The sequence below is a fragment of the Dreissena polymorpha genome, chromosome 12 (assembly GCF_020536995.1).
Source record: "Dreissena polymorpha isolate Duluth1 chromosome 12, UMN_Dpol_1.0, whole genome shotgun sequence".
NCBI lineage: Eukaryota > Metazoa > Mollusca > Bivalvia > Myida > Dreissenidae > Dreissena > Dreissena polymorpha.
The window spans coordinates 26,462,085-26,488,705 of NC_068366.1; the positions used below are offsets into that span (position 1 = coordinate 26,462,085).

A 26,621-nucleotide genomic window follows, 5' to 3' on the forward strand; every position below is an offset into this window, starting at 1 on the left:
CGTTCTACAGTCCCAGGAAATGGACTAAAGAACATAATTATAAATTAAGCATCAGGCTTTTGATACAATCAAGCTAAAATTAAAAGGTTCAAATTAAGGCTTTTTCAAATTGTTTGCAAGGACTATTTAAAACATTTGCAAAACCTTAACTATACAAAGTATACAAAGTATATTTAATGTTTTTGCATTTTTTTATTTATTTTTTTGCAAAGTATTTGCTAATATTATATTCTAAGTATTTGCAGACTGTTTGAATTGTTTAGTCAGCATGTGCTTAACAACTGTTTGCAAATTAGTTGTGAATTCAGATAATTGCAGAGACCTTACTTGCAGTATATATTTTGCAAATATATGCTACAAATATTCTGCAACCTTCAGACAATTAATTGGTACATTTATTAAGTATTTCACTGTTTTGTTAAGTGTGAGTTTAAAAACTATTAGTTGAAAATCTCGCTCCTATTCTTTACTCTTCACGTTATCTTGCACTTAACCCATTTATGCCAAGTGGACTCTTCCATCCTTCTAAATTGGATCAATTTATTTCCAAAACAAGGTATGTCAAGTATACTTATTTCTATATTTAGAATATTTCTTACGGAAATTCATTTAAGCAAACAGCACAGACCCTGATGAGACGCCGCATCATGCGGCGTCTCATCTGGGTCTAAGCTGTTTGCAAAGGCCTTTTTTCTTGACGCTAGGCATAAATGGATTGATTTGCAAAGGGAAACATTATTTTCTGCTAATATTGTAATTCTGCATAGGGTAAAGCAAGTAAAAAGTTTGATTAATTTAAGAAGATACAAAATCAATAATGACAACAGAATAAAGGCGGAACTGCAGACAGAATTCATGAAACATAATTATTGCCAAGAAGTTGAGTCTGCAGGAAGGAAAATGATCGTAGCAATAACTCTACGAATTTCACATTTAATTGTATTTTATTGTGTTTGTTGCTTCAAAATGTGGTTAACAAGCCTGGAGTTCAGTAAGTTATTTCTGGATATTGAACTTTCCAAAGAAATTGAACTTTCCAAAATATTATTTCCAGACATTGATATTTTCAAAGATATTTAAGATATTTACTTTAGGGTGAGGAACATGTTCCCATTTGTACATGAAATGCAGATATACTTTCAGTACCGGTCCTACCTACATATTTCTGACCATTGCAGTGATTTCATGGCTATATTTAATACATCTTGGTAGATATTATATTGTAAATAAATGAACTCAGTTTAAACCATATCACTCAATTTGTTGTGTTTAGAAGTTTTTTTCAAGTGTCCATCTGTATACTCTACAAATTGCACAAACCTCTATTTAAACAAGAGATGTGTTTGTCAGAAAAACAATGCCCCCTACTTCACCGCTTTGATACATGTTTTTTTACCTTTGACCTTGAAGGATGACCTTGAACTTTCACCACTCAAAATGTGCAGCTCCATGAGATACACATATATGCCAAATATAAAGTGGCTATGTGAAGGGACATAGAAGTTATGAGAATTTTTGAAACCTAAACGTGAAACCTAAACGCAAATTGTGACAGGACAGACAGACAGACCAACAGATGGACGGACGGACCCACCTTATGCCCTCCTTCGGGGGTATAAAAACAATCAGTTGAACCATTTGCATCTGTAAGTTAGTCCCAAAATATGTAGCAAATGATAATTCAAACATATAGAAACAAAGAAACAAGTGTAATAGGCCTTATGGCACTCATCTGAGACCTAAAGGAGCTAAACCAATCTCAGCAGGTAGTATTCATGTTCAAAGTTTCACTACAGACCTATACTGAATTTTTCAACGGCAGCCAATATATCATATCATAAGGAATACAACTTTAAATGTTCTGAGTTAGTTTTTAGTTGATTGTGGAAAATAAATGACATCTAGTGTTCAAAGGGTTTTACTATTTCCATTATCCTCTATTCCTATAACTTTTTGCAGCCTTATAAGATCATGCACTTTTTTTATGACGTAAACTCCTAAGCAACATTCGAATGCACGTGTCCAAAAACTGTTCATTTTTGTAAGGCGAGATTTTCCACAGCCTATAAGACAACAATCATGACACGAGGAAAAAAAATAAATATGATACATATTTCCGTTTGTCTGACCTTGTTCCCAAAGAAATAGCCTTAACCCTTTGCATGCTGGGAAATTTGTCGTCTGCTAAAATGTTGTCTGCTCAATTTCTAAAATTAGCATTTTCTTTGATTTTTTTTCAAAGAATATTATCAGAATAGCAAACAGTTTGGATCCTGATGAGACGCCACGTTTTGTGGCATCTCATCTGGATCCAAACTGTTTGCAAAGGTCTTCAAAATTCGGTTCCTGCACTGAAAGGGTTATTAACCATGTTTAAAATCTGTACTTTTCCTTCATCAGACGGACACGACCATGTTTGTCAATGTTTTGATCGTAAAATGTTGTAAGGGTAGTTTCCCTTGGAGGCCCGTCTTGAATTTGTATTGTGCTCTCTGTTATGAGTGCTTTGCATTACAAAACAATTAAGTGTATGCAGAAAATTTTACCCCCCAAATGATGACACAAGATTATATGTTATAAGATCGTGACCTGGGCCTATTGCAAGAAATGTTCTCAATGCGTCCATTTGGGACTTTTGTCACAAAACAACTGTCATTAGATGGAGTGACAGCTTTTTATGCCCCCATTGTGAATAATTTTTATTTAGCTATTTTCTGTTAGTAAATACACTTTACCTCTGAATTTATACAGTTATTACAGTTCATATTTCGTTTTTATGAAGACCAGTTTTGTTTAAATCATTCTGTTAAATACAGTTTATTCACGAAATTCGTCTAAAACTACACATATTTAATACAAAAAAACACATATTCACAAAAACATAAATCGGTTATTATAAACACATCCCAGGGCCTCGCTATGACGTCATCAAAATCGGTGCACGATCTTATAGGGTAATTCTGTGTGACGCAGACTACGATGTACATGAATGTTTCGAGTTATGTAACTCCATTATTATCTGAAAACCAACATATTTCACTCTCTATTTGTTAAACAAAAGATAAATCATAAAGTATATATAAAGTTTAGTTATTGTCTAATGATTTTTCATGAAATATATGCCTTTGAAGTTTAAGGTGCACAAACTTATAGGTTTAGAGGCTAACCCCGGCGAAATGTTGTTCATGATTTCATGAACACTTCAAGCCAATCAAGAACTGTTCATGAACGGTTCTGAAAAAGTTCCTGAGCTTGGTTCATGAACTTTTGGACATGAACTGTTCTTAAGACATGTTCATGAACTGTTTATGAATTATTGTTGAACATTTCAAAGTTCATGAACAGTTCTTCATCTAACCATAAATACTTAGTGATGAACATTTCATGCACAAGTATTTCTAATGACTTTTCTGAGACAGACTTTAAGGATCCATCATGAATAATTCATGAATTCCTTTGTGCTAGATTTTTCATACATATTTTTGAAAGTAATATTGAAAATCTAGCATACAAATCTTGTAGATTTGTGAAACCTGTGAAGTTAGTATGAATATGCATAGTACTTTCACCACTGTAAGTTAGAGTTCTTGACCTGTTCTAGAGAATTTTAAGAACATTTGTACAAGAACTGTTCAAGAACTGCCTTCAGGAACACTTCAATAACTTTTTAAGGACCTTTCCTGTTCTTGAATTATTCTTAAACTATTCTTGAACACTTTAAGAACTTTTTTGAACAACATGTTTCCTTCTGATGTTCTTTAAAACAGGTCTACACAATGTTTTTGAACGTATGATGGACTTTTTAAGAATCCAATATGTTCTTAAAAGGATCTGTCATTGTTCTTGGAAGACTTAAAAGACAAGTTTAAGAACGTTTTAAGGACATCTTATTTCAAGAACAGTTTAAGATGATATCAAGAACTCAATGTACATTGCATTGCTGTTTTTACAAAGAAAGAATATTGTGTGCACAGGAAGTTGAAACGGAAGGCACATGGCTTATGTTATATTTGAAAATGTAAGTCTTTAATAAATTACCGGCTGAACTGATCAGCCATTGGTTCCATTTCAAGTTCTTTGGCACTGTAAGTGTAACCATTTCAGGGAAACCATTGATTAGTAAATGATTCTTGAACTGAAAATGAGACTATTCATAATCTTTTCAATACATGAATTATTCATGAACATATAGTGCAAAGTTGTATTATGAAATTTAAAGAGTATTATCAAACCACTTGTATCTCAGTTATTAGTGTTATATTTAAATTATTGTTATATGTTGCTATCAATATGTTAAGTGCTAATACAAGACTTGTTTCTTCTTATCCTGACCTGTTTGTTGAGCTTTAGTAACACTTATGATAACCTTTGCATAAATTGACAAATTCTTGTTCATGAATAGTTCATGAACACTTCATGCCACCTCAGTTCATTGAAGAACTATGGTTCATGAACTATTCACTTACAGTTCGTGAACAGAAAATGAGCCATTGAAAAATAGAAGGAAAATGTTCATGAACTGTTCATGAACAGCAAAACCCTTTAGAATTTTTCAAGAATTGTGTTGTTCATGAACTGTTCAAGAACACTTCATGCCATTGATGTTAATGAATAGTTCATGAACATTTCATGCCATAATGGTTCAAGAATAGTTCATGAACACTTCATGCCACACGGGTTCAATAATAGTTCATGAACACTTCATGCCATAAGGGTTCAAGAATAGTTCATGAACACTTCATGTCATTAGGTTTCAAGAATATTTCATGAACACTTCATGCCATTAATGTTCATGAACAGTTCATGAACTAAAATTTCAAGAACTTTTCACAGACATGGCTCATTTTCTGTTCACGAACTATTCGTGAACAATTCATGAACTCAGTTCACGAAAAGTTCATGAACTGTTCACGAATTATTCGTGAACTGCAGAACAACATTTCGCAGGGGAATGAACAAACGTCCTAACCCCTGGCAGCAATTTTTTTCAAATGATCAGAACCATTTTCAAACTTAATTTAAGCATTATGATGAATAGTTTACAGAACCAGTTTTTGGGACACTGACAAAAGGTTATCACAAAAGCATACAATAAGCACAGTGTGCTCAAGTTAGATTAAATTAGGGACCTTATTATAAAAAATTATAGTTCTACAGCTTGTGTTTCAATTTGTTTCCTTTTATTTGTTGGGGCTGCATCTCCCTTACTACAGAGTTTATGGGTGAAATGGGCCGTCGAAATAATTTCATGACCAATTCCTAAACATGTATGTGGCCGGACTGAAATTCGAATCAGCGACATTTTTGTTAGCTGTGTTAATAAAGGTTTCTTGTTGAAGACAACAAATGAAACAAGCAAATTCCTTGAATTGATATCCCACGCCATTATACTCTTGGACACAAAAGTTTTCTGGACGGATGGACAATGCCAAAGTGCATCATCCTCTTATCCATATATATATATATACTCATACCAAGTTTCAATGTAATCTGTCAAAGCATTTCCAAGATATGGCTCCGGACACACACAAAAAACATTTATTTTCAATATACAAAGGGCCATAACTCTGTTATTATTTGATGATGTACAATGCCATCTGGCATGCATCATCCTCTTATCCATATATATACTCATACCAAGTTTCAATGAAATCCGCCAAAGCACTTTCAAGATATGGCTCCGGACACAAAAGTGCCGTCCGGACGGACAAAATGACGGAAAGACTGACAGATGGACGGACAACGCCAAAACAAGCATTTAATTAAACTATATAAGTATCAATGCAAGGCAAAGGCTTGGAGAGTAATGGTAACTTTGTGTGTTACAACTAACGAACTGTACAAACACAAAAAGTTCTTTGACTTTTATAAAACTTAACATTCACACCAACCTGCTGCAACGTAGAAATAATCCAATAGAAAATATAGGTATACTTTTTAATAAATTGAACTCCAATTTACTCCATTTAAAATTGTCAAATAAATGTTAGAGTATGAAATTCAATACAATAACTTTAAACAAAGCCATTTAAATTGTCTGTACAGAACAGAAAGCTGCAGAGAAAATCCTGTGCCAATATCTGTATACAAAATCCTATGGACAGTTTCTTCAAATTCAGCCGTTTAAATGCTCTGCAGGACTTAGAAAGCTCCATCTGTGAATCTCCATCTAAAGCATAAATCCTTATATAGTCCCAAGCACAGCAACTGGTATGAATCCGTATTCACTTTAACTTGCAGGAAACCATAGAATGCCAAATGGCCACAAACAACTGTGAGCTCAACACAAGTCACACTTACCCACTGGGAGATATCATTGTATCTACTTTGATCTGCGCTTTACAACACTGTCAATTATATATATCACAATAATTGTTTGCTTCCTATGGGAATGTGCAGTAAAAATGAATAATTTAGCCAATATATCAAATTGAAAATAATAATTAAAAAGTTGTAAAATGCATTTATGCCTGGAAGAATATCCATCCTTTCACCTAAAGTTCATTTTCCCAATAAAAAGTCCTAAAACAAGCTTCTGACAATTGGAGAAAAAACTGAAACGACATTTCCAGAGCAGTGGGAAATGCTGACAAATACTAATGAAGTCACTTAGGGTAAGGACTTGTGTACCAGCAATTAGGCTGCATGTTCTGACGACATCAGCAAACAAGTTTGGTCTAATCAGCCTATAATTGTGCCAATGGCTGCCATACATGCAATTAACAGTGATTCAGTCACATGCCACTCTACCTTTCAATCACCTTATATAAGACTAGAGTTATATTACTTCACATCTGCGCTTTTTTCCTCATTTTGGGAATATGACTTATCTGTGAAATTGAGAGTTTAAGATTTAAATCTGTAATGAACTCCAAATGTTTACCGGGTATGTCTGTAAAACTTCTCACATTCTTTCACAATGAAAACAAGATTGAAGTCTTAAAGGGATCTTTTCACGGTTTGGTAAATTGACAAAATTGAAAAAAGTTGTTTCAGATTCGCAAATTTTCGTTTTAGTTATGATATTTGTAAGGAAAAAGTATTACTGAACATTTACCATAGTCCAATATAGCCATTATATGTATCTTTTGACGATTTGAAAACCTAAAAATTATAAAGCGTTGATACGCGAAACGATTGAATAATTTGGAGAGTTCTGTTGTTGTCGTTTAAATTTACGAAACTACGAAGATTGCATATATAAGGTATAAAATACTTAACATGTGTATACCCGGCGGAATAGCCGAGAGGGCTAATGTGTTTTTACTTCAGACTAACTCCAGGACTCCGGGGGTCACTGGTTCGAGCCCTGGTACCGGCTACTTTTTTTTTCTTTTTTTAATTTTATTCTTGATTTTTTACTGGAGCTTTTAAGATCCAATGTTTACATTTATCAATATAAAGCATTTAATGACAAACTTCAAAATATGCCAAAATCTGTGAAAAGGCCCCTTTAATACCCCATACAATAAGACTCAATTGCCTCTATGGTGTAGAGTTAGAGCGCTCTCTTTCAGCACAAGATGACTCAGGTTTGAATCCTGCCACAGGCAAAACTTTTTTATAGCAGAGATAGCATTCTTCAAAATTTGAATTAAATTTACAAGCCTTGAAGTCTTGCAAGCCAAAACTTACGAAAGAAAATTAAACCAAAACTGAAACAAGGGCTGTTTGTAAAACATGCATGCCCCCGATATGGGCTGTCCCTTGTAGTGGCAGCCATTGTGTGAATACGATTTTTGTCACTGTGACCTTGACCTTGGACCTAGTGACCTGAAAATCAGTAGGGGTCATCTGCAAGTCACGATCAATGTACCTAAGAAGTGTCATGATCCTAGGCAAAAGCGTTCTTGAGTTATCATCCAAAAATCATTTTACTATTTCGGGTCACCGTGACCTTGACCTTTGACCTTGTGACCTCAAAATCAATAAGGGTCATCTGCAAGTCATGATCAATCTACCCATGAAGTTTCATGATCCTAGGCGTATGCGTTCTTGAGTTATCATCTGAAAACCATTTTACTATTTTGGGTCACCGTGACCTTGACCTTTGACCTAGGGACCTCAAAATCGATAGGGGTCATCTGGGAGTCATGATCAATCTACCCATGAAGTTTCATGATCCTAGGCATATGCGTTCTTGAGTTATCATCCGGAAACCATTTTACTATTTCGGGTCACCGTGACCTTGACCTTTGACCTAGTGACCTCAAAATCAATAGGGGTCATCTGCAAGTCATGATCAATCTACCCATGAAGTTTCATGATCCTAGGCGTATGCGTTCTTGAGTTATTATTCAAAAACCATTTTACTATTTCTGGTCACCGTGACCTTGACCTTTGACCTAGTGACCTCAAAATCAATAGGGGTCATCTGCGAGTCATGATCAATGTACCTATGAAGTTTCATGATCCTAGGTATAAGCGTTCTTGAGTTATCGTCTGACAACCACCTGGTGGACGGACCGACAGACCGACCGACCGACAGACGGACATGAGCAAAGCAATATACCCCCTCTTCTTCGAAGGGGGGCATAAAAATGGGATATGTGATTAAAATAACAATAAGAGTTCTGCTTTATAATTTTATTCATTTTTTATCAAAATTTCCAGTCAGTTGGAGTTCAACAGGATGATTCTATTATATAATTCCAGACTAGGTGCATGTATTGATAACATTTTTTTAATAAAATCAAATCGAAAGTATGTTTACAAATGAACACTTTTGCATGTAAATATTAATATTGAATATTCATGAAATTATTGCATGAATATTGAATATTGCATAAAATCCATAATATTTTATTTTTCAGATGGGTCATCAAGGTTTTTTTCATGTGCTCAATTTGATTTTTACACTCAATGACAAAAGAGCACTCGTGAATTCTGAAGACCGAGATTGGGAAGCATTTTAGAAGTATTAAACATTCATGATTATCTGATACTTTTGTTCCTGAACTGGAACTTTATGAATGGAGCATAATTAGATCCAATGCCATGCTGGAAACATTATAAAACACATGGGAGATAATGGGATATACATGTATGAGTTTAGGTAGTTATTAGGCTACGCTGTAAACAAATGTAGTTCCTTGTATATAACAACTAAATGTTATATTGATGTTATAAATCTTTTAGATTTGCAATTCAATATGAATAAAATTGTACTTAATAACGCACGACTCTTTGTCACAGAATGATATTCTGATGTAAAAAAGTGATTATTTGATCAGCGGTTATTTTTTTAATGTGGAGTAATACACTGACCTTGGTTACACTGCAGTCATTATCGAAGTACGACAAACACTCATGAAAACCCGAAATCATCTAGTTAAACTAATTTTGTAGAAATAAAAAGGTTTACTCAATACAAATTGGGATAAGGCCAAAGAAAATAAATTCCTAGATTCTCATCTCCGCCCGCAACTCGAAAATTGCCCCGCCCGAACGGTTTTTATTTTGAAAAAAAAAAATCCATTTAAAAAAAATTTGAGCCGCAAAATACTGAGGACAAAATGAGTACAAAAATTGGGAAGTGCGAATCGGCAACTCAGTGTCTCTGGGACGCTTATCGATTTTTAAGGCGCACGAGCGTTGTCTGAAATTTAAGTGATCGAGCGAAAACAACAACAAAATGTTTCATAATTAAGGTGTAGAAACGACGTTATAACCGTAAAAGATGATTTGGGTGTCAAAATGTGCATATTAGAATTGACACAGATGTCATCCGATGTTACAGTTAGTTAAACTATCGGCTGTCTCGGAAATTTTATTGACTTTAGTATAAGAGACACCCCTGAAACTTCCCATTTTAAATATGTAACATCTTCATTCTCAACATTTTCACCCAATTAATACGAACTGAACTTGAAATAGTAAATGCTGTCTATTGAATGCATACCATGTGTTAATCAGTGATATCTAGTCATACTGACAAAAAATAATGTAAAGTGTTCTGTTACAGATTTGTATTTTCTTTAATACTTTGTCTAGTCAATGTTTTGTCAAGTCAATGTTTTATTGAATGTCATAATATGTTTAACATGATATTAAAAGGGTAAAATAAAACACTATAGTCAAAATTTGATAAAAAAAAACATTTATCACACACGCACGCATGCAAAGCTCTTTGTGACTTCCAGAATGTTTATTGATATCCTATGAAAATACAAAAGCACAATAAAGTACAAATTAAACCACTGTATGCCAAACATACATGTCCTTAATTACCACTTACAGGGTAACAGACTGTCAGGCATCTAGAAAAACAGTTTATTAGTTAACTACCATACTGGTAATTGGAACACTGTATGATACTCAACATAAACACGTGAAAATACTAAATCAACTATAACATCCACCTCAAGTCCTCAACATAACCAAAATGTGCAAGAAAAAGTTATAAATATTTTACATTACAATAGATGCATTGATTTGGAGTTTTCGTTTCCTTGTGATGTAATTTCACCCAATAAAAGTTTTAAGTAAGTTCAAGGTGACATTACAAAGTTCAGCAATTTAAAAAAATAAATTTTTATTTTATTATATTTCTTAGGATTTAGTAAATATTGATGTAGTATTAGTTAAAAATTGTACGGCTATTTTTTTCATATAACTCACGTAACCTTACACACTGTAAATAAGCATTTTCTGAAATATGACCTAATTTTTGCCTCACATGACCCAACTTCAAATTTGGCTCATGTATCCTTTTGAGTCATTAAGATCGGGCTATAAATCTTTGACATCTCCAGTGTGAACAAACTTTACCATGTGACCTAGTTTTTTTACCCCATTTGACCCACTTCTGATTATCTTTAGACATCATATGGACAATATTCAGACCAAATTTCGATAAGTTTGGGCAATAAGTTTTAACAAGCTTTTTCTACAAATTGACCTTGTGACCTAGTTTTTTGCCCATATGACCTAGTTTTAAACTCTTCCGAGATATTGTGAAAAGTGTTTTGACCCAACAAGAAGATTGTGCATTACATTTTATCAAGCTTTTTCTTCAATTAATCTTCAAATTCTTAGCTATTTAAGCCCATATAACCCACTTTTAAACTCTGACAAGATATCATAGTGATCATAGTGACAAATGTTAAAACCAATCAGTGTTTATGGTGGGAATGTTGACTTTTCATGTGTCCCAATACACATTGGACAACAGTCAAAGGCAACCACAAAAGCTCACCTTGAGCATCAGGTTAACTAAATATCCACTACGCTTTAAGCTTAGAAAATCTTTTACATACCGTATTTTCCCTTTTATATCGCGCATTTTTTTACTTCCAAATTTCAAATAAACAAGAGATGTGATTGTCAGAAACACAATGCCCCCTACTGCGCCGCATTGAAATAAAATTTCTATTTATCATTTGGCAGGTCATCTCCCTTTAAAGGTTATTGCATCCCTTGAATTTTGTCTAATCCAACCAGAGGGGGGGGGGGGGGGGGGGGGGGGGGGGGGGGGGTGAGGGTCTCACAGTCAATTATGCTTGTCAGACATCACTGACAACCAAGGCCTGTGGTTTAAAAGAGATCATAGCCAGAGTTGATCTTGTATATGGACACAAGTCCACAGGTATGTAAGGAACATCAAAGAAATTATAATTATATCATTTAAAAAAAACTTTGAAAAATCAATCATTTGGGTTATAAATAATCAAAATAATAAATCTGTACAGTAACTGTGAAAAGAACTTCAATTCTTGGTAAGGAAATATATAATATGAGATTTATAATTATATAAACTACTTCCCTTGAAAATGCTTGTCTGTAACAAATCTCTATTTTTACTAGCAAATAATTAAAAGCAACTACCGTGACTGTAGATTCACCACTCAAAATGTGCAGGTCCATGAGATACACATGCATGCCAAATATATAAAGTGGCTATGTTCAATATTGAATAATTTTCTCCCTTTTGAAAGCTTAAATCTGTATCTTTTACCGTAGACCTTAAAGGATTACCTTGACCTTGACCTTTTACCACAATGTGTTTGTAAGAAACACAATGCCGCCTACTGCGCCGCTTTGATTTATTTAACAAAAATATATACTTGGGCAGGTCAGATAACTATGTCCATTAAAAGCTAATTACTTTCCTTGACTTTGTTTTTCGACCCTAGACCTTGAAGGATGATGTTCACCTTGAAATTTTACCACTCAAAATGTGCAGCTCCATGAGATACACATGCATGCCAAATATCAAGGTGCTATCTTCAATATTTAAAAAGTTATGGCCAACGTTAAAGTTTTTTTTCGGACGGACGGACAGACACACTGACTGACGGACAGTTCAACTGATATATGCCACCCTACCGGGGAACATAAAAAGTTTGTGCGCTTTATACATTGATACAAGGCTATCCTGGCTGCTAAATTGCAAAAAAATCATTTTGTAATCATAAATATTCATAATAGCCGCCATTTTTTTATTCCAGAAAACTACACCCTACAATCCTACAGACTTAAGGGGCCGTTGTCGAAACAACAAGAAGTCGGTAACGGCAGATATGAATAAGGGTAGCATTAGTTATTTACAAAAAATAAAATGATTGAATAAAGTATGGGAACATTTATTTGTCTGTGTTTGTGCACTTTTACGGCCATTTTCGGTCCGATTAGGTAGCTTACGTTGGACTGGTAAAGGTATTTGGTCTTTTTTGCAGGTAACCGTAGGTGTGAACAGGGACTTCTTAAGAGTTTTCCAGTTTGGTCGAGGTTTTTGGCGCCTTCATTGTTCATCACATTCACGCCTGTGAAGTGCGACAAACAATAACCCAACTTGTCCAACATAATAGACTAACAGTTTTACGGCAATACTGACATATCTCAACAACTCAAGCCCTGTCTCCCATGCGCCACGAAGATTTTATTCAGCATTCAAATTTAAAGCCCATGCTTTCCCCAAGGAAGAATGACACGATGTACATGAATTCTTATTTTCTCATGTTTTACACGAAATGCACGTGGACTGTTAATCTGTTGCTAGAAAATTACAAAATTGTCAAAAAAGTATAGTGCTGTGCAACCCATGCTCCTAATCATAATTACGCTTCCTATTTTGAATGCTTCATTAAGCTTTCCAATGCCCCGGATTATTTGATTGCACAATAGTAAAATGGTGGACATTTTCGGTCCAATTTGATGATTTATTGTCTTTAAATATTTTTTTCTCCATTTTTGCATTTATAAAACAGCCTGCGCGCGATACATGGGTGCGCACTATACAAAGGAAAATACGGTAGATCTGTTCACTCTTTACACAATAAAATTAAAACAAAACCAATAACTTTAATACTTGCAATAAATCTATAATGTCCAATGTCTTATATTTTGTAAGCAAATTTCTTCATAAACAATCAATAACATCAACATATGACTGCTTTGTGAACAAGATTAAGTATCTGTAATGGCCAACCAGTTGCCAACCAGTTGTTCTAGGAATTCTGCCGTCCCAATCTGTAACCTCTGAAATACATCCAAACCCCAGTTAGTCACCGCTACATTATGCGTTCAAAGAATCATGTTACACAATTGTCCACATCCTGGTTTGAAAAATGACCCAAAAATATATTAAATACCAGATTTGGATTCTAAAAATAATATTACATCTTTAACTGCAATACTCACCCATAGAATTCATAACTGTTAAAGCTCAGCCTCTAAATGTCAATGAATCATACAAACATAACAGCTGTATATAACAAATTTAATTGATCAAAATGATAACAACAAAAATTAGGAATATGTAGGAGGACTTTGGCGAAAAAAACAACAGGAACAAGGGTTGTCACCAAAGGATGACTTATGCCCCCTATAAACGTTTGATAGAAGTTATGAGCTTTTTTCGTAACCTAAATGCAGATTTTGAAACCTAAACGCGGACCCTAAGTTCAAGGTCAAGGTCACAGGGGTCAAAATTTGTGAGCGAATGGAATGGCCTTGTCCATATACACATGCATACCAAATATGAAGGTTATATCTCAAGGGACATAGAAGTTATGAGCATTTTTCAAAACCTAAACGCAGATTTCTAAATCTAAATGCGGACCCTAAGTTCAAGGTCAAGGTCACAGGGGTAAAAAAATTTGTGCGTGTAGAAAGGCCTTGTTCATATACACATGCATACCAAATATGAAGGTTATATCTCAAGGGACATAGAAGTAATGAGCTTTTTTCGAAACCGAAACGCAGATTTCAAAACCTAAACGCGGACCCTTAGTTCAAGGTCAAGGGGGTAAAAATTTGTGTGCGTATGGAAAGGACTTGTCCATATACACATGCATACCAAATATGAAGGTTATATCTCAAGGGACATAGAAGTTATGAGCATTTTTCGAAACCTAAACGCAGATTTCGAAGCCTAAACGCGGACCCTAAGTTCAAGTTCAAGATCACAGGGGTAAAAATTTGTGTGTGTATGGAAAGGCCTTGTCCATATAGACAGACACACCAAATATGAAGGTTATATCTCAAGAGACATAGAAGTTATGAGCATTTTTTTGAAACCTTAACGCAAAGTGTGATGGAAAGACGGACAGACAGACAGACGGACAGACAGACGGACAGTCCGATCACTATATGCCCCTTTTTCTTCGAAAGGGGGCATAAAAACCTGTATTATACCCTTTTATTTGACACTTTGACATGTAAATATGACCTTGACATTGCGCTATAGATACAGGTTTTTGTGTCAAATGACGATCAAAACATGGTGATTTATGATTTTTAATGCAAAATGGTTTGATAAATGCAAAAATGTAATCCCAGGGCAAGTATTCTCACAGTTCCTTTGGGAAATGTTCATTTATGATGTGACTTCAGTGAAAATTTCAGATAAAGTATTCATTGTGAGATTCGCGATTTTCTGCCCAAGAAAAATTAAATATTAATCATGTTTGCAATATGTACTATTCCAAAACATTTATAGGACTAGGTTCACGAAAGTGCCCTCATACATGCCATACGTCCCGATCTCGGCGGGACAGTCCCGCTTTTGGGCCCTTTGTCCCGCCGTCCCGCCATGAGACAATTTGTCCCGACATTCGTAAAAAACGATGTAAGGTGTATAGGTTCCCAATAAAATTCGCTATTCAAGCTCTGTTTCGCTAACACTTAACACCGCTAATCCCTTTATTGCCCCCCAATTAACAATCCGATTCTACTTATCGTGTGTACCAGTGTTGTTTATGACACCTTATCAGCGATTTATCGGCTAATTATTGATTTCATCAGGCATTCACACCATGGTGGTCTTCCAGATAGTGGTCGCTTATTGCTATCGATAGTTTTATAATATTGAAATAAATGTTGCAAATGTGTTTATTTTGTATTTGTTTGAAACGGTTTACAAAACAATTGCTTTGTAAAATTAACGCTACGTCATAAATGAGTCTTTTACATTAAATGTTTAGTTCCAATATAGCGGGATATTCCGAATGTGCAATATACCAAAATTGCAACAAACAGTCCAATAAGTGATACCCATCCTGTCTAGTGTAATTGTAATAAAAACAACGAGGTGCTATGCATGACAGTTTGACCCTACTCCAATTAAGCTAAATACAACGAGGTGCTATGCATGACAGTTTGACCCTTCTCCAATTAAGCCGCGACAATTGACAAGTAACAAACTGCGCATGGACACATGCTTAAAAAAACATCGCAACAAACAGTAAAAGAGTTACCCATCTTGTCTTGTGTTATTGTAATAAAAACAACGTGTTGTTATTCATGACAGTTTGACACTACCCCAATACAGCGCCTGACAATTCACAATTCAGTTTAATCTGTGTATATAGGAAGAAAACAAAATACGGAAATGTGTACGGCCGCGCATTCCGTGTGTAACTGATGTAACTGTTCGGTAGATAGTGTACTGTAACCCGTACTTTCAGTCAATTGGATAGCCTCCCCTGCGTTAATGTTTGCCATTGAAATTAATATAATGAGTATTATTGTCGTAATGTTCTAGATTTTGTACTCTTAAACAGATGAATATTATCTTCGTTGTTTGCTATTGTCTTATTTAATAAAACTGTTATTGTTATGTTTTAGATTTCATGCTTCATATCAGATGTTTTATGTCTTGAATAAAAGTATAAAGAGTTTTTGTTAGTACTATACTGACTATAGTAAAGGTGGAATGATAGATCGTTTTAGGTGTCCTGCGTTTTGGTCAAATGTCCCGACAATTTTTTATGGAATGTCCCGCTTTGGACCTAAAAAATTATGGCATGTATGAGTGCCCTGTATTTTTGAAAAATCGAATGCAATGAAATGCTTTATTTGATACTGTTTTTATGGTGTCTAACATTCGTTTATACAATAAATACAGAAACTTTTTGTGTTCGTCGTCTTTTCACCAATATGAACATGATTGATTTTTGGCAGAATGCCAAAGAAAACAATTTTTTAGCAAAAATGCTACATGTTAAGGCTAAAAAAATGTGTTCTGCCAAATGCGACATCAAGATATTTCGTACATTTAACCTATAATGTTCCTTCTTTAAGTGGGTTCAGTTTGAAGGTGTCGCAATTGGCGGAACATATTTAAAACATTTGAAAATTGTCACTGCTTATCATGTTTTAAAGTCCGCCGCTTCAGACGTAAACAAGAATTATTACCAATTTAAATTTGCACTTACCATTAATATCAATGTTGTTCTTTTCCAAACAAAATTGAGTCTAATCCAGACATGTTTATTTTGGTCACTGATTTTTGTTTCTGAGAATAACTATCCGAAATAATCATTTTCACGGGAAACAACTCTACTAGTCCGTGACTAACAGAGTACTGTACTGACTACAGTTGACAGCGTTGTTAGCAACCGCTTAACTTTGCGTGATTTCTTGAATTTACCGCAATGCGGCAATAAGGTAAACACTTGTTTTCATACATTTTATTTTGGTGAAATTATTAAAGCTCCTAAATATTTCAATCCTTTAATATATTTGTAAATAACACTGTTTTTTCTTGAGTTGCGTATCGTTGCAGACAACAGGTATACTAGATATGATAATGTCTGTGTTACAGTTAAATATATCCTGATTTCTTGGCTTTAAAGTGATGAAAACGTATTAAATTAGTTTTAGAAATGTAAATAAACACGTTTAAAAGAAAAAATAACATGTTTAAAGGAAAATTAAACGATACAAGTACTTTTTTCGTTTTCCTTTTACTTTCAACCAGTATGATGTAGCGTTGTATTTCCTCTAAAATGTAACAGAGACCATGGCGTAGAGGTATACTCAGTGGGGCACCACACAGGCGAGCGTGGATCATTCCCGCCTCCGGCAGGTCTTTTTGTCCAATTTAATTTTTATTTGACATTTACTTGCATTTGTAAGTTGCACAAAAAACACAAAGTCGCACAAAAAACACAATTATTAATTGTTAATTAAGTGTAAACTCTCTTAGTTTATTAAACTACTCATGCAGTTTGAAAAAAAACAAGAGATTTGTTAATTCATTTCATGTTATATTACATTTATTATGTCATTTCATAAAACAATTATTACAGTTCCTTTTATGATAAATATTGATAGGGTCAAACTAACTAATAGAGGTGTATTGTTTATATTTGAAATAAGTTTTATTGCAGGTTTATTAGGTCATTTCATAAAACAATAAGTACAGTTCCTTTTATGATAAATACTGATAGGGTCAAACTAACTAATAGGGGTGTATTGTTTCTATTTGAAATATGTTTTATTGCAGGATGCATCAGTCCAAGTGCATAGTTTGCAAATGCAAGCATAAAGTTCGCCAGAGACGGCCTGTAAACAAGAATCTAAGAAAGTATCTTAGAAAAGCTCAAATTCTTGATTGAAAGCAGCGAGTCTGACTTCATTTGTGGCAAATGTTCGAGACCTGCGTACCGACAAGCTCCATCTCCAGTATTACATCTGGCCAGTCTACAAAATGGTGGACAAGAAAGAACGTGCTATGCGGGAAGTCCGCCTTCTGTACGACTTCGAGTTCAGACAGCCTCGAAAAGCCACGCGTACTGCTTCATTTGTAAGAAGCCTGGGTCCAAACTTATCGTTGTGCCACAACAGCTAAGAACAGAAGTGTTTGTTAAGCACAATATTTTAATAACTGCTCATAGTAATATTGCTAGTTTAAATACTTAAATAATTGATACGTGTATCATTATTATCTTATTATGTAAAAATGGGTATGTGTGATGTGTTGCCATGGCAACCATACTATATATGTTTTTACGGTTTTAATACATCTTTTTCGAAACTACACACATTTAATCATTATTTTAGGTAATTTTTGTTTATAAATTCCATAGGACCATTTTCGACCCGAAATGAACCTATTCCTTTCAAACCACCCCAACACCAACCAGCAAGAGCCTTGAGGAAATTAATGCCTTTTAGGAAGATTTTGCTTTCTGAAAACAGGGCCCAGACAAGATTTCAGATGTGCAGACAAAAAAGGGCATAACTTAATGTCTCCAACTTTGTGGGGTAGGGAATGTTGGAAATATATGAAAAAGAAGGAGTTTAAGAATACTTTGTGTAATCCCTAGAGGAACAAGAGATGTGTTTATCAGAAACACAATGCCCCCTAATGCGCCGCTTTGAAGCCATATATATAACCTTTGACCTTGAAGGATGACCTTGTCCTTTCACCTCTGAAAATGTGCAGCTCCATGAGATACACATGCATGCCAAATATCAAGTTGCTATCTTCAATATTGCAAAAGTTATGACCAAGGTTAAAGTTTGTGACACATACAATAACAGACAGACAGACAAACAGACAGACAAACAGACAAACAGACAGACAAACAGACAGACAGGCCAAAAACAATATACCCCTGATCATTCGATTGGGGGGGGGGCCCTAAAAAACAAGACTGTAAAATAAATCCATGCGAACCAAACAACTAGAAAGTTGATCTTACAATATAACACTAAATTAAAACATAAACTCTTTGTACTCAAGCTATACCAACACAAGACAGTTTGAAATTTGTTATCCATTAAAATTTCTTAAGTCTCTTATTAGAATTAAAATTGATTTCAGTCTGAACCACTTGGGTTGCTCAGCTTGCCAGAGGAAATAAGATCAGTGATAAATTATTCACCTTAAACATTACTACCATCTGGTCACCTTAGATTTAAGCGCTTTTTTACATTTGTGGAGTTATTGTAAAGTGATCCTTCAATAAATGATGACACAGAGTCATAAAATGGCACTCCATCCCAGTGTTAGAGCTGCTGTGTTCCCAATAATGTCTCAATAAACTGGATAACTACTTGAAATCTATTGCCAATAAATGAATTCCATTCCTTCCTTGGAAAAAAGTATTGCTAAACAAGGCTATTGTCAAGCAATATGGTCCCCTATACCGGCTCCACCATTGTCAGAAATTCCAACATTTTCAGAGTTTATTTCTTTTTTGGTTTCCATAGCAACCACAATTTTAGATGTAGGAACAAAATGAAATGACGTGCATAATGTCCATATTACCATCTATCTATGTTGCAAGTTTCATTGAAAAATATTAAGAACTTTTAAAGATATCGCAGGATCCAGAAAACCACCATTTTCAGCAGTATTTCTAGTCAATTTGTTGATATAGCAACCAGAATTTTTGACGTAGGAACAAAATGAAATGACGTGCATAATGTCCATATTGCCATCCATCCATGTTTCAAGTTGCATGAAAAAATATTAAGAACATTTAAAGTTATCGCAGGATCCAGAAAAGTGTGACAGACAAACTCACAGACAGACAGACAGACAGACACACAGAGCGCAAACCATAAGTCCCCTCCGGTGATACCGGTAGGGGAAAATTAAAGTTTATGCACCATGCAAGTGTTTAAAATAGCTACTGATCTTTAAATATGGCTACAGTATTAAACATGGCATAACAAATTTACATATGATACAGGGTTCCCGCTGTCGATCGCCATTGGCGCCAATTGCGACAAAATAAAAAATCTGGCGACAAAATTTCGTAAATGGCGATTTTAAAAAAATCGGCATTTTTCTGCGTTCATAATTTCTTAAAATTACAAAAGACGCTGTGTTTACCAGCCGCTTTACGGCAGTCGTAATACTATAGATTTCCATGGTGTAAGCGATACAGCTGTAATCAATGGAGCGTGGTGCTGACTGCCGACTACCGCAAAGTGGAATGTTATGGTGATAATTGCGATTATCTGGGGTGTTGTTGCAAGTTATCTTAATTGGTCGGCAGTTTTATTGCTTCAGAGATAAGGCAATATTGAAATATACCGACTTTGCGCTTAAATGTGAAGTGTTTGTCACAGTGTTCGAAGCAGATTCAAGACCGTTAAATTGACAACAATGACAATCAAAAAGGTAAGTATCGATTGTTTTTAGAAAAATCGGTGTAATTATAGAAAATAGTAAAACATTTTACATCTATTGGTTCTATTTAAACGGTGACATATTGCTGTTTCACTCGTCAAAATGGCAAGTTCAGAGTGTAAAACGACTTTTAGAAAGTGAACATTAGATGCTGCTTATTTTGAGACTCATTCAAAATGCAAACGTTCCCACCGCTATTATTCACCAGCTAACAAACAAAAACCAAACAAAGACAGTTGTTTATCAGAATTTCATTTCCTTCAATATGATTTCCAACACACAATCTATGCTGTGTGAACTCTTTATATCCTCAACACTTATCAATTCATTCACTACCGGATGTACCTTAAAAAAAAAGGTAAACATAGTTTAGCACATGGAAATCAATTTGACATTTGATATACACAAATGCTTATTTTATTTGACTGTTGTGTTAAGGGCTCTATGTAGTAGATCATATGCTAGCACACATTTATATTATTTATATACTTCACATTCATTGATTATTATTAGTATTATATTAATATTATATTTCCCTTTTTGTATTTTCAGAATACCATAAAGCTTCAGAAGCACCAAAACTGTGGCAACATATTCAGGCTGCTAAGAAGGTGTCAATCAACAAGAGTTACAACTGATTGAATGTGCCTTTATTTAATTAACAATGTTAAATGTGTTGTTATTATTAATACTACTGTTATTAAATCAATTCCTTTAACATACTGTAAATGCTCAGTTTTTGTTTGTATTATAATAACATGATCTTCATTGCCCAATTGTAGCCCCAGTGTGGCAACAACTTTTTAAATTTGGCGAAAGTAAGTGGCGACAACTTTTGAAAGCCCAGAGGGAACCCTGATGATACATTTATCAAAGAAACATAATTGGTTACATCCAAAATCTATGACTACATAAGCTCATTTTTTATTAGTATTATCTTGAATATTTAATACTTTCTTCCTTAAAGAATATAAAAAATAATGAACTTTTTTTAAGTTACACATTTATTCATATTTTAATCTAAACTTGTTTTGTGCAAGTTGATAACAAATGGCTATTGATAGGCTATTGTATTGTATTGTTCAGAGTCAATCTAGCAAATTGACAATGTTTCAACATATCAATTCAGAATAAGTTCCTAAAATATGCAGGCCATGTACGATTCTATCATTCCAAAAATTCATAAGATATCATGTTTTAATAAAGCACATTGTCAGGGGTTTTTTTTGCCTGATTTTATAGCCGAAATTCGGCTATGTTCCCAATCCCAAAAAGTATACTTTTTTCCCAAAATGTGGCAAAAAATTCCCAATTTCCATTAAAAAATGCATATTTTATCTCAATTTTTATTAAATTACATCTAACAAAGTATTATATGATTTTGTTCTTTTAATTAAAAATAATTATAAAGAGTTATGTCCAATTTATTATTTCCCTAATCAGTGGACTTTTCGTGTGGAAAAAAGGGTAATGAATTTATTTTCCTAATTTCATGAAAATGCCGATAAAATTCCCAATTCCAAAAACATGGGTTATCTTCCCAAAAAGTGGCAGGCCTTGAAGAACCCACTCGACCGCTCGCATATGCGATTGAAGTTGACGGTCGGGCGAGTTAAGTTTGTTCAATACTCGACCAACAGTGCAAGTGGTGTTTTTCAAGTTGAGAAATACATGTGTAAATTCAGGTCCAGAACTCCTGCCACATCGATACAAATTGTGAACAATTTTTCGAACGAACAAAAAATAGGTTTAGTACACAAAGAAACTGCACTTTCATTTTGACAATGAAAAAAAATGAAGTCACGGGCACAGTAAAAATAATTCTCGAAATCTGCTGTGCTCTTTTTGTAGGTGTCAATGCTCTTAGCTAATCGATTAAAAGTGAAAAAAAAAATATATATTGGTCATTCCGAGAAGAATAAAATTTCATTTTAATGTAAAACATCAATAAAAAATATTACATTACTTGTGAATTATAATACTTCTTATATTTAATTAAAAATAAACAGAAACAATAATTATTAATAAACAGAATAATGATCAGAAGCCTTAGCCAAATTTATCATATTGTAACCATTTGTAAATCAAGCGTCTGAAATATTAAAACTCACCATGAAAAACGATTCTATTGTAAAATATCTGGAAGGTGGTGGAGACAGGGAACAGAAAGAAAGGTCATCAAAACGAGAAGCGGAAAGTATTGAGAAAAGGAAACGGTTGACGATGACAAATGCATTGGATTGTAATCTTTCCGTTGATAATTGCAAACAGGTGCAGAAAACGTAAGGAAAGCTAATAAAATCCATCAGATAATGCAGTTAATGTGTTTGGAGTGTTGTGTCACTATGTTACATAGGTTAAAAAGATTCTGGTTGATCATAACTATAAATATAGTCAATCTTGTGCTTGCGACAACTTGAATTAAGCACTTTAAATCCCGCCCTAGCGTTTTAACTATATTTTCAAATTGTATTACAGTAAAACTGCAATAACTCGAGAAAGCACGGGACCGACATCGATGCTCGAGTAATCGCAGGTTTCGAGTAATCCATAGTATTATTTGTTTTCACTGTCTCGGTTGATAATGCTAAATTCTGACCGCAAATGCTTAATTTACATTTAAGACGGTGCTAGAGAAAGAAAAGGCTTTGTAAAAATCGCTTTAGGTTACAGTATAATAAACAAAACAATTAAGATGATCGTAAATTCATTTAATTATTTCAACATACACACAAAACATATATATAATCAAAAATATCTCATCAATATTCACTGTACATGTAGCATAATTATTTTTAAAAAGCACACAAGGTACGTACATGCGCATGAAAAAAACACACACTAAAAACAACATAATCACTACACACTTTGCATTTTATGTACATTAGTCAGACTTGTGTTGCGCAAAGTCAAGGATTGAAGATTGTCGCCACCCATAAGCTTCCCGGAACTGATGGCGGAAGACGTTTCGCGATAATTATCGATTGCTGGTAATTATTTAATTTTCATTAAAACTGTGTAGCTTTGATCTGCATCTCAAAGGATGACAATTTGCAGTGTTTCTCAAACTGCAAATACCTTCACACCTAATCGAGCGTCTTTTGTCTGCTTGATTGCGCTGTTTTCACAACTCGAATATTTTTAGCACCGACCAGACGAGAAAGCGTCCTCGAATAATTGCCAGTAAATTAGGTGTGAAATGCCTTTCAGGGACCGGGACACTACCTCGAGTTATCGAAAATCGCATGTTTGAGTTATCGTGGGTATTTTTATATAGACATTAAAGGAAAATGCTAGGGACTTTCTTTAATGCTCGAGTAATCGCCAGTTTTCGAGAAATCGCCAGCTCGAGTTATTGCAATTCTACTGTATATATTTTGTTTAAATGCAGGGCAAGTAGATTAAAGTGAAGGGCGAGTGGATTGTCAGGCCTACTCGCCCTGCAGGGCGAGTGGCTCTGGAAAAATTCTTCAAGGCGTGAGTGGAGAAAAAAAACCTGATTGTATTACAACACTGCAATCACACTTTATTTCTGTTATATCATGTTACATGGATCCATTGAGACTTAATATGTTTTGCTATTATTTATAGCTCAGATATACAGAATTTTGCCTCAATGAGTCCCATGACTCAAATATTTAAAAGCAATGAGGCCCACAGAAAACTAAGAGTCCCAAACTGAATTATTGATGAGTCCTGTAGTTTTTTCAGGCATTTAAAAAAAGATTGTCACTTTAAATCAAGTATTATCAGTGTTGATCGTTGGTCGGCACATATCCAGCAGTACAGTCTAACCTGTCAATAAAGACCATTCAAGGGATTTGGTTGATGTGGTCTTTGTTCACAGGTGGTCAGTTTATTCCCAGGGTCGATTGAAACTTTGCAAAATATGCTAGTAATATTTAACAGGTACCTTATTTATCTATGTGCTCTTTTGTTTAAATGTTCGAATACTTATGCATGTTTAATGAAATAAAGGATTGAAAACACAGTTTTGTTTTTTTATTTATTGTTTCCATTCGCTTATGTTTTTATTATTTATTTCATTAATCATATACATGTATAAAGAACTATTGACATACAAGTATATACACATGCAATTCAGAATGTTTTGGATTTGATTTTTGCCTACACCAAGATCACTTGCCACTTGTCTACAACTGTGTCCTTTACCTAACAAACTAATGACCTGAACGCGTTCTTCCAACGTCAAGAGCTTACGCTTGGAAGCCATGATGTTTAAATTGAACTGACAATTTACTTATCTACAATCTATGAACGTCTTTTTACGGACAAATTTAAGAAGGGAATGACTATCAAAATGTTTGTATTTAAGGCATCGTAATTGATATGAAACCGTTAATTTCCGCAATGAGTTGATGAAAGCCCCAAACCTGTCTTTGATATTTTCGGCAATTAGTACATTAATCGAGATTCACTTAAATACAAAGGCAATTTTTTACACTTTTGACAAACTGTCAAATGCGTAAAAGAAGTAGGCGACTACCAATTAGCAATGCGTGTTTAATAAACAAACAACTGCTATCGAGTGCAATAAACTGTCACTTGCCAATATCTCCATAGCAACTGACGAGTCCACACGACTTCACAGCTTCATGGCGGCCATTTTGTTTTTTTTTCAAGTTGCTCAATCGTTGATTTCTATGATTGCAGTGGTCGTTGTAAGCTATCAAAATGGACTTTTGGGAATGTAAAAGGGCGGTCTTTGGTCTTTGTTCACAGGTGGGCTTTATTTGCAGGTTCAATATATAGTGAAATCGTTCGGGAGGAAATTGGTGTGGTCGTTATTGACTGCTGGTCACTATTAACAGGCGATCGCTCAGGCAGGTTGGACTGTACATACAATTTTGGTTGTCTTTTCTTTTGTCCACAAACCTTTCATCCTTAGTACATCACAAGCCATTAACAAAACTTGTGTGTGTTTTTTTGCTAACTGGAATCAAACTTATTCGTACTTGGTTTTGTGCTTATTTCAACTCAGTCCTGTAAATAGTTCAACTAAAAGCTGGCCAAGTGTTTGCTGATTTTTATCAAGTTTTATAACTTTCTTCAGTGGCATATTGTGTTAAATACGGAAGATACAAATTATTCTCTTAATTGGTTATATAATTTATTACATTTGTAAGCCAAGTGATACAACTTGTCAGGGATGTCAGAGAATATGGGCCATGCTCTGTGAAAATGGGGTTTAATGCATGAGCGTAGTGTCATCCCAGATTAGCCTGTGAGTCTGCACAGGCTAATCAGGGATGACACTTTCCGAAAAAATGATTTTTGCTAAGAAAAGACTTTATTGAAATGAAAAATATCATAAAAGCAGAAAGTGTCGTCCCTGATTAGCCTGTGCAGACTGCACAGGCTAATCTGGTATGACACTTAATGCACATGCATTAAACCCCCTTTTCACAGAGCATTGCACATATTAATTCAACTGCCTTATAGCACAGCGGCTTGCAAGAAAACTTCAAGCCATGGAAACTCCAGTTAAGATGTAGATGTGGCAATACGGCAAACATAACATTGAACATATAATAATAATATTGCAAAGCAGTAATTGCCTAACAAAACTAGAGCTTTGTCACAGGCGTGACGAATACCCCCACATGCCGCATTGACACATTATATTTTGCATGTTGTCTCCACAAAAAACAGCTGACGCCATGCTCATTTTTTAAAACGCACTAAGTGACCCCTTGACCTAGTTTTTGACCCAAAAAGGCCAATTTTCTAACTTGGCCTTAAAATCATCTCCATAAAACTTCTGACAAAGTTTGGTGAAAATCGGATGTAAACTACTTGAATTAGAGAGCAGACACCATGCTGAATGTTAAAAAATGCACAAAGTAACCCCGTTACCTAGTTATAGGCCCGGAATGGCCCATGTTCAAACTTGTCCTAGAGATCATTTAGATAAAACTTGTGACCAAGTTTGGTGAGGATTGGATGAAAACTACTTGAATTAGACAGCAGACAACATGGTGAGGTTTAAAACGCACTAAGTAACCCTGTGACCTTGTTTTTGACCCGGCATGACCCACATTCACACTTGCCCTAGACATTATCAAGATACAACTTCTGACTAATTTTGGTGAAGATTGGATAAAAATTACTTGAATTAGAGAGCGGACAACATGGTGAGGTTTAATACACACTTAGTGACCCCTTGACCTAGTTTTTGACCTGGCATGGCCCATGTTCGCACTGGACCTACACATCATCTAGTTACAAC

General features: G+C 34.7%; 1 protein-coding gene and 1 long non-coding RNA gene across 8 annotated transcripts in view; one reads left to right on the forward strand and one right to left on the reverse strand.

Moving 5' to 3' along the window:
- LOC127852746 (synaptotagmin-7-like) overlaps positions 1 to 26,621 on the reverse strand; it is a 263,942-nt gene that overhangs the window by 167,702 nt on the left and 69,619 nt on the right. The window lies entirely within an intron of this gene.
- Positions 20,058 to 21,100, forward strand: LOC127852748 (uncharacterized). The gene is made up of 2 exons (XR_008036243.1): positions 20,058 to 20,362; positions 20,924 to 21,100. It is a non-coding gene; the product is annotated as an uncharacterized LOC127852748 (long non-coding RNA).